Here is a 10,602-nt window from a genome sequence, read left to right on the forward strand (position 1 = left end):
TCATTTTGGAAGAGAAATGGAAAGATTGTAAGAACCAGAGGTGGTGGTGAATGGCTACAAAGAAACAGAGTTTTCCAGACAGCTAGGAGGTTTCTCATGTGACCTCACAGTGATGGTGACAGTATGCATAAGACCCATGCAAGCTCAAACCAGACAAAATGCCAGCATAGATGTGACTCTTCGTAGGTTAACCAGGCTCCAGTGGATGGACTCACACTGAAGGGCATTTGGGGACACAAATTAGACTCTATAAGACATTTTATATATAAGTATATATATATATGTATATATATAAAATGAGGCTTAATATATATATATAAAATAGAGTACATTAAATTAGGTGGAGGCATTAAGGGGAGGTGCAGGTAGGGGAAGGGAGCTAAATACCATCAAAATATATTGTATGAAACTTTCAAAAAAATTAATTAAGAAAAATTTTTTTAACTAGGTATGGTGGCACATACCTGTAATCTATATACTACAGAGGTGGCGGCAGGAGGATCAGAAGTTCAAAGTCATCCTTAGTTACACAGTTCTTTATTGCCATCCTGGGATATATGAGACCCTGTCATAAATAAAATAGGTACACTTCCCCCAATACTGCATGACTAAACCCTAATTCTCCATGGAATCCCCCATTCACAGTACTAGTTCAAATATTCCTCTAGCAAGCTTTTTTAATGCTACTCTGACAAGAATTTTCCTTTTCCTCTAGTCTCACAAACCATATTTTTCTTTTAATCCAGAAGTACCATTTAATGCTTTATAGCCTATATTATTATCTTTAAAATTAACTAATTATGCCAGTGTGGTGGCACATGCCTTTAATCCCAGCACGTGGGAGGCAGAAGCAGGTGGATCTCTGTGAGTTGGAGGCCAGCCTGGTCTACATACTGAGTTCTAGGCCTGCTGGAGCTACAGGGAGGCCCTGTCTCAAAAAGATTCCCCCCCAAAAGAATAAAATTAATCAATTAGCTTTGTGGTTCTAAGTACTTTATGATTTTGTATTTTTAAAATTATATTTATTTACTCATGCCTATGTGTGCATGTGTGGTGGTCAGAGGACAAGTTTTGGGAGTGGGTTTCACCATGTAGGTTCTGGGGACAGAACTCAGGCTGGCTGGCAAACATCTTTACTCACTGAGTCATCTTGGCAGCCTGTTTAATTCTTTCTTTCTTTCTTTCTTTCTTTCTTTCTTTCTTTCTTTCTTTCTTTCTTTTCTTTCTTTCTTTCTTTCTTTCTTCTTTCTTTGTCTTTCTTTCTTTCTTTCTTTCTGTTTCTATTTTTTTAAGCATACAAGGTCTGCTAGGTAACTTTATTCAAAATTTTTGACAAAAAATAATTTCCAAAGTAATATAAACTTAGACACTTTAAAAAAGTCTAGATGTGAAATTTCAAAAGAAAGGTGACTTCAGTTTCAATTGAGTATTAAATCAAAGGTTGAATAAATTTTGCAAATCATAAATACTATTTTCTTTCTTAAATTCATTACATTTTCAAAGACAGGCTGTCAACTTAGTTTTCTTTGACACTGGTATCTGGAATCATTTTAACATGGTTTATATATAAGTTCTAAGTGTGTATCTCATATCTCATCATAATTAAAAATGTAAATCCAGAGGCTGGAGAGATGGCTCAGTGGTTAAGAACACTGGTTGTTCTTGCAGAAGACCCGGGTTCGAATCCCAGCACCCACATGGCAGCTAACAACTGTCCGTAACTCCAGTTCCAGGGGATCCGATGGCCTCTTCTGTCCTCGCGGGCATTGCCCGACCCGGGTGCACTTACATACATGCAGGCAATACACTCATACACATAAAAATAAAAATAGTAAATAAAATATCTTTTTAAAAAATGTAAATCCAGAAGCCACAACTCTTCCTTACAGAAGAATTACAGTTATTACATGTAGCAGAAATAGAGAAATAGAAAATTGCCATCTGAACACCATAATAGTAACTGCCATAAGCAGATCTGCCAGTGGATAGCCAAAGGAGAGGGAAGATTTGAACAAAAACAGGACATTTGCAGAGTCTCAAAGTAGCTCTAGCAAATATTTAGTAACTACAAAGGAAAATGTGATACACTTACAGTAGAGAGTCCTAGCAGACACCACTTTAGCATAGTGCTCAATGTAAACAACACCAGAAATACATGATTACATCAGGTATCACCTTATGGTACACTGTCACAGATTGGAAGACTATATGGAGACATAACAACAAAATGCAAAATGGGATCCAGGTAAAAAGACTAATAAAATGTCTACTTTTAGCTTCCTACTTTTAGTTAATATTAATAGCATTATAACAAGATTAACTTCTTAATTTTGGTAAATATTTTAGTTAAGTAAGCTATCAAAATAAGGGGAAGGTGGATGAAGGGTACACAGGAAATCTATTTCTACAACTCCTGTGTAAGTTTAAAATTATGTTAATAGTTTAAAAATAACTTCAGATCTATACACATGTGCATATATTTGTGCATAACACACACACACACACACATACACACACGTACACATAAATCAAGAATTTGTGGCAAGTGGTAACTTGGGCAGCCAGTAGGTTAAGGAGAAACTCTCTTTTCTAAATTTATCATTGTCTTCACTGGTAACAAAGACTCGCCTCCTAAATTTTTTAAAAAATATTTTATTACTTTTATTTTATGTGTATGAGTGTATTGCCTGCATGTATGTGTCGTGCAATGCCTTGGAGGTTGGAAGAGGGATTCAGATTCCGAATCCTGGAACTGGAATTAAGGACGGTTCATAGCCGCCATGTGGATGCTGGGAATCGAATCTGGGTCCTCTGCAAGAGTAGTCAGTGCTCTTAACCGCTGAGCCATTTCTCCAGCCCTGCCTCCTAAATTTTTATTCTGAAGTGTGATTGTCTGTTCTTATAGAAAAGTTTTAAAGAATATTCCTATGTTAGGCCAAAAGTAAGAGAATCGTGGCTAGGGATGTAGCTTAGTATAGTTGCTTACCTAGCTGCACAAAGCCCTGGGTTCAATCCCCAGCACCACACAAACTAGACACACATCTGTACTAGGAGGTGGAGGCAGCAGGACCAGAAATTCAAGGTCATCCTCAGTCACACAGCAAGCCCAAGGTCAGACTGGGATACTACATGAAATTCTGTCTCAAAAATTAAAAAGTAGGAGCTGGAGAGATGGCTCAGCAGTTAAGAGCACCGACTGCTCTTGCAGAGCACCCGGGTTCGATTCCTAGCACCCATATGGCAGCTACGAACCATCCTTAACTCCAGTTCCAGGGGAATCTGAAGCTCTCTTCTGAATCATGTATCCAAAACATAAAACCTAGCCAATATTTTTGTTTTTTGAGACAGGATCCCACACAGCCCAGGCTAGCCTGGAATTCACTATACAGCTGAGAATGATATGGAATATGAAATTTTCCTGCAAGATTATGGGTTCAGGGTCATCCTCAGCTTCCTTCCTTCCTTCCTTCCTTCCTTCCTTCCTTCCTTCCTTCCTTCCTTCCTTCCTTCCTTCCTTCCTTCCTTCCTTCCTTCCTTCCTTCCTTCCTTCCTTCCTTCCTTCCTTCCTTCCTTCCTTCCTTCTTCTTCTTCTTCTTCTTCTTCTTCTTCTTCTTCTTGTCTTTTTGAGACAGGGTCTCCCTGTAGCCACAGCTGGCCTGGATTTGCTATTGAGACCAGGCTGGCCTCAAACTCACAAAGATCTGCCTGCCTCAACCTCCTGAGTGCTGGGATTAAAGGCATGCACCACCACACCTGGCTCTGCTCTCTTTATTCTTAAGGTTTATTTTTATTTTTATGTGAGTCTGCAGGTGCCAGCAGGAGCCAGAAGAGGAGGGAGTAGGAGCTCCTAGAGCTAAAATTACAGGCTGTTGTAAGCTGCCCAACAAGGGAGCTGGGATCTGAACTCGCATCTTCTGCAAGAGCAGATGTGCCCTTAACTGCTGAGCCATCTCTCCAGCCCCCTTAATTCTTTTTTTTTTTAATTAAATTTATTCCTTGATAATCTCCATGTACATAATGCATGCTGATTACGCTGACTGTCTGCCCTCTCTTTTGTCCATCCCACTGGAGTCAACTCACCTCTACAAGACCTCCTCCTGCTTTCCTGTTATATTATGTTCTTTCAGGTAGATATCTGCATTGTGTTACTTCTCTGCTGAACTGGAGGTTCAGGAAGGCAGAGGCCATGCATGCCTGCTTTATTTTTGTAGCCCTCCATAATACCTGGCAAAATGTATTAAAGCTTATTTGTGCTCAGTAAATGTCTGCTGAATATGAAAATAGGGCATAGAAATGCTTTTCTTGTGATGACAGAAGACTTCTTAGCTGATAGCTTGGGCTGTTTCCAGCTTCTGCACCATCGATTGTGGAGCACTGGTAGGGAACACTGGATATACGTGAGCAGGGAAAATTACACAAGTTATTTATCCATTAACAGAAGAAAAGAGAATACTTGGGTGAATCAGAACCCACTTAAAAGCAGAGATGAAAAGAGAAATTGATGGTGCAAGAGCAGGAAGAACCAGGAGCATATAGGTTATTCCAGTCTAGCCACTGAAAAAAAGTTCTCTTCTAGCTGCCTTTTAAAATGACTCTACATTCCTGCGTACTGCTGTCATATTTTATACCTGATTTGAGACATTCCCTGATGATTTGAGCCAGAAGGTAAGCTGCATTTTTAGAATACAATTAATCAACTTTCAGGCATAATGTTAAGTGAAAGAAGAAAGAAGGCAGACATAAAACCATAAGTACTGTCTGGCTCCATTATTATGAAGTTCAAAAACAAGCAAGACTAATTCGTGGTGATAGAGTTTGAAATGGGAGCTACCCTTGATGGTGCTGATTCATGTGGGGGACAAAGGGTCTTTGGAGGTGTTAGTGATAGTCTGCATTTAAATTTGGATGGTGATTACATGGTGTACGCACATCCAGAAATGTCTGAATTGTACACTGAACATTTATGCACTTTACTATATGCAAGTTATATCTTAATTTTTTAATTAAAAGAGGCTGAGGAGCTAACTCAGTTAAGTGCCTTGAAAGCATGAGGACCTCAGTTTGACCCCCAGAACCCTGGCAAAGCACCTAATGTAATGGTCTGTGATTGCAATCTCAGCACTGGGAAGGCTGAGACAGGTGGATTTCTGGGGCTTGGAGAGACTCTGACACCCTCTTCTGGCCTCTGTGGGCACCAAGTACAGGCACACACACATATGCAAAAATGTTTTAAATGAAATTGGGGCTGGAGGGATGGCTCAGCAGTTAAGAGTACTGGCTGCTCTTGCAGAGGTTCCAGGTTCAGTTCCCAGCATCCAGGTGGCAGCCAACAACTGTCTGAAACTCCAGTTCCAGGGGATTTTGTGCCCTCTTCTGGCCTCTGTGGGTACTGCATGAATGTGATGCACTTACATGCAGGTAAATCATGCGTATACATAAAATAAAAATAAATATTTTTAGAAGCTGGGACCCTCCACATACATGTGCACACACACACATGCACCTTTACACATTTCAAAGTGCAAGGACACACACAAATTAAAGAAGAGGAAGAAAAGAGGAGGAAGCAGCAGCTGGTATGGTGGCCCACACCTGAAATCCTAGTGCTTTGAAGCCCAAGGTAGGAGAATTGTAGGTTTGATACCTGTCTTTGCTACATAGCAAGTTCCAAGTCAGTTTGGGTTAAAAAGTGAGACCCAGGGCCAGAGAGATGGCTCAATGTTTCAGAGCACTGGCTGCTCTTGCAGAGGACTCCAGTTCACCTCTTAGCACCCAAATGACAGCTAACAATAGTCTGTAATTCCAGTTTCTAGGGATTCAACACCCTCTTCTGACCTCATGGACATTGTAGGACATGGATGCACTTACATACATGCAAAATTCTCATATACATCAAATAAAATAAAATTTTTAAAAAGAGAGACCCTGTCCAAGACAGAAATGGAGACAGAGAGAGACAGAGATACAGATAGAGGTAGAGTTAGAAATATTGTCCCATCTCTGGCTGTTGATCAGGTACTTTACAGATTGGAGCTATACTGTATGTTTCCTATGAAATCAAGCACATTTTTTAAAATTCCAGCGTTCTGTCTGGAACCTGTGACCAGATGGCTCTCATAAATAATGCATCAAAATATGGTGAGGACTAGGAGAAGTTGTGATGTGTGATAAAAAGAAAGCAACCAATGATCACAGAGCTGACTCTTTTTGACTTCCATTGCTATTTTTTGGAAGAGCCAGGATCACTGATTTGAAATGGTCACACAGTAAGAATGGAATAAGTCTACATGGGGAGACTTGCCAGCTGTGGGACCTGAGATAACTCTCGGACTTTCTGGCTATTCAATGTTCTCTCAGTTAAATGGAAAAATATTTTATCTGGTCAAAGATATGGGCAGGATCAAGTGACCTAAGACTCCTTCCAGCTCTTAAATGTTCTGGCTTATGGGAACTAAAACTATGAAGAACAGTTGTTAAAGCTTTCATATTATTGGAAGTAAGGTGGGGAAATAAGTCACTTAAAAATATGTAATAATAGGCAATGAACAATGTAAGTGGTTATGCCAAACAGTAAAAGATCCAGGCAGAAAACATCTTTTCAGACATGCCAAGCTACCTGAAAGCATTTGCTGCTGTTCCGTGGGGATTTCCCCAGCCCTTAGGAAGGACTGTACCTCAAGAAAGAGGAAAGAAAGAAGAAAGAAAGAAAGAAAGAAAGAAAGAAAGAAAGAAAGAAAGAAAGAAAGAGAAGGAAGGGAGGAAGGAAGGGAGGGAGGGAGGGAGGGACATGGAGAGACAGAAGAGGAGAGGAGAGGGTTGAAGATGTAGTTTAATTGGTAGATTGCTTGCCTATCATGCAGGAAGCCCTGGGTTTGATTCCCTAGCACTACATAAACCTGTCATGGTAATACATGCCTGTAATCCCAGCACTTGGGAAATGAAGGCAAGAGGATCAGGAGTTCAAGGTCATCCTTGACTACATATAGAGTTAAAGATCAGCCTGGACTACATGAGATCCTGTCTCCAAAAGCAGAGAGAAGACTGGTGAGATGGCTCAGGGAGTAAAAGTATTTGCCATCAAGTCCGAGGACCTGAATTCAATCCCTGAGAACCATATGGTGGAAGGAGAGACTGACTCCTACAAAGTGACCTCTGACCTCCACATGTGTGTTGTCATGTGAACTCATACACACATAATAAATAAATAAGTAAATAAATAAATGTAAAATTCAAAAGCAGAGAGAGAGAGAGAGGTGGGAATAAAGGAACAATTTTAATCTTATAGCTTTTCCATTATAGGTTCACATTATGGAGACTAAGTCCATTGCAAGAGAAAAAGATAATTTATAAAATATGTGAACAGGGAAAGAATATCAGTTTCGTTCAATCACACAGCTAGCAGGAACTACCCAGTGTCACCTTTACCTTCAATACCCATTGGTGAGCATCCATCCTTTCCACCTTCTTAAGGTCACAATCCTGGTAAGAGGTCAAAAGTCACTCCTTAGGCTTCCAGCTGGTGAATTCTCATTGTGCCTTGCTGCTCATGTGGTTCTTCTTGGAATGACTTGAACTCTGTGGAAAAGGGAGAAAATGCATTCACTGGCCTTTGTTTCATTTTTGTTTTGGTCTTTTTGAGACAAGGTCTCCCTGTAGCCCCAGCTGGCTTTAAACTCACAGAGATCTGACAGCCTCTGCCGCCCAGCACTGAGATTAAAGGCGTGTGCCACCACACCTGGTTGGCCTTTGTTTTTAAAAGCAATTATAAAAGTAGAACGTGTTAATTATCCCTCCCCATACTCTCTTCTCTGTCCTGCCCTCCCTTTCCCCACCCCATTTAGCTCTTTTCTTTATGTAGCAGATGGTGTTAACACAGAGACCCACAACTGGTTAACTTGCAGAAAATAAGAGGCTACAGAATGCTTTTCCCTGAATAGGACACCTATATCAAACTTCTGCCTCCCAAGGCCCAGGGATCATTGCAGAACAGGGGGTAGAAAGATTGTAAGAACAAGAGGTGATGGATGACTACAAGAAACAGTTTTCCAGACAGCTGGGAAGTTGCTCATGTGAACTCCCAGTGCTGACAGCATGGACAAGTCCCACATATGCTGAAGTTAGGCAAAATCCAAGCATTGACATGGGGAAGTGGGTAAGAAACTCCAGTGCTATCTCAGGAATTATTGGCAACTGATGGCTTCTGGGAGGAGGAGTCAGTCTCATTTAAGGGTGAGGCTCTTGGTAAGTTAACCAAGGCTCCAGTGGTTGGACCCACACTGAAGGGCATTTGGGGATACAAATTTGACTCTATAGACATTTATCTCTATATATAAACTCTATATATATCTCTATATATAAACTCTATTATATATAATAAAACTCTATTATATATAATAGAGTACATGAAATTGGGTGAGGGTAGAAAGGAGTGCAGAAAAGGGAGTGGATCTAAATACAATCAAAATATATTGTATAAAATTTACAAAAATTCAATTTAAAAAAATGGAAGGCTAATGGAAGCTAGAATCAGAGGAACAGGAAGCTAGAATCATTTGTTTAGTGGTTGTGTGATCTTGAGAGATCATTTAACTTCTTTGGACCTCAATTTCCTCATCTGAAATCCCACATCCCATTGTTACTGAAGCAGAGACCAATAGAAATAACCTGTGAGAAAGCACTGTGGAATTGGTAAAACAAAATACGATGTTTAAAACAGAGAAATTCTGGGCTGGGGAGCTGCTGAGTGGGTAAGTGTTCATTGTGCAAGTATGAGGTCCTGAGTGCAGATCCCCAGAATCCATATAAAAAGGTCAGCAAGGTGGCACATATCCATGATCCTAGTGCTACAGTGGGGGGGTGCATCTTTGGAGTTCACTGGTCAGCCAGTCTAGTTGAATCACTGAGCTTCGGGTTCAATGAGAGACTCTTCCCAAAAAGCAAACAAATAAAGAAATAATAAGATGGAGAAGTCATTGAAGAAGACCTCCAGTGTTGACCACTGGCCTCCACAAGTATATCCTTGGGCATGCACACCTGCATATACCCCCACGCCCCCACACCTACAAAAATAAATAAAGTAAAATAAAATGAAGTGTGAGCAAGATGGCTCAGTAGGTAAAAGCACTCTTCATGCAAGCCTGACAACCTGAGGTCAATCCCTAAAACCTATAATTAAGAAAAAAAAAAAAAACAACAAAAAGAACCTGAGGCGTACATTTGTAATTTCCATACTCCCATGGCGAAATGGGAGATAGAGACAGGAGAATCACCCAGAAGTTCACAGGCCAGTTAGCCTAGATTAGGCAACACAGCAGCAGAAACAAGAGAGATCCTGCCTCACAAGGTGGACAGAAGAACTGACTCCCAGAAAGTTGTTCTCTGACCTCCACACACATGCTGTGGCATGCTTGTGCCTGTACTTACACACACAAATAATAAATTAAAAACAAATAAAATGAAGAAATGCATATGTGCTCAGTGAGTTAAGGAATTAGTGATTATAAAACAGCTATGGCTGACTAAAGTGCTTTGCATAAGTGCATGTTAGCAGCTGGGCATTGGTTCACATAAAAATCAATGAGCCTGTAAGAGCAACGTCCTTCATTTATTTATCACAGCAGTCAAGCATGATTACTATGAATAAGATTCCATGAGACTCCCTAATGAGTGGATAGCGGTTGTAAAAAGAACCTTTCTGCTAGAACAGAAGTCTATTCCCATCTACACTTCACCTTATCAATCTTCAAAAATTTGTGAACTCAATGGGTGAAATATATCACCTATTGTTTTCTAATTTGTGCTTTCCCAATTATGAGTGAGACTTAGCTACTTTTTCTCTTTATTAGAAGCATAAATGCCAACACTTTAGGGGAGGTAGATGAACAATACCAAGTAAAAATTTAAGTTCAGGATACCCTTAAAAGCAGACATTCTGGCTTCTGTGAACAGTCACTCCAGGAGGGAGATGGTGCTGCTAGGATGAAGCTCATGAGTTTTTGGATGAAATTGAGTCATGAAACTGTAACTATTGAACTGAAGAACGGAACACAAGACCATGGAACAATCACAAGTGTAGTTGTCAGCATGAATACACATCTTAACACTGTGAAAATGACCTTAAAGAGAGGCTGTACAGTTGGAAACATTAAGTATTTGAGGAAATAACATTTGGTATTTTATTCTATCAGTTTACCTCTGGATACATTATAAAGTGAAATCTAAGAAAAGGGAAGCTGTTGCAGGAAGAGGTTGAGGCTGAGGTAGAGGAAGAGGACGTGGCTGTGGCAGAAGAAGAGAGGGTCCTAGATGATAATGTCTCTCAAGATTACTGTTTCAAAATGACATGAAATTGGAATTTTTTTGTACACGTTTTGTCAGTTTTTAAAAAAATATTTTATTACAATTTTTAAAAATTTTATGTGTATGCATGTAGGTAAGTGCACCTGTGTTGTGCGGTGCTGGCAGAGGATAGAAGAGGCTGTCAGATCCCCCGGAACTGGAATTATGGACAGTCGTTAGCTGCCATGTGGGTGTGGGATTCGAACCTGGGTCTTCTGCAAGAACAGTCAGTGTTCTTAACTACTGAGCCATCTCTCCAGCCTC

At 40.2% G+C, this 10,602-nt stretch overlaps 1 pseudogene; it reads left to right on the forward strand.

Moving 5' to 3' along the window:
* The first annotated feature begins 9,978 nt into the window (after positions 1-9,978).
* On the forward strand, positions 9,979-10,309 carry LOC103736793 (annotated as a pseudogene).
* The last annotated feature ends 293 nt before the right edge of the window (positions 10,310-10,602 follow it).

Source organism: Nannospalax galili, unplaced genomic scaffold (genome assembly GCF_000622305.1).
Source record: "Nannospalax galili isolate Female #2095 unplaced genomic scaffold, S.galili_v1.0 scaffold54, whole genome shotgun sequence".
NCBI classification, from domain to species: Eukaryota; Metazoa; Chordata; class Mammalia; order Rodentia; family Spalacidae; genus Nannospalax; species Nannospalax galili.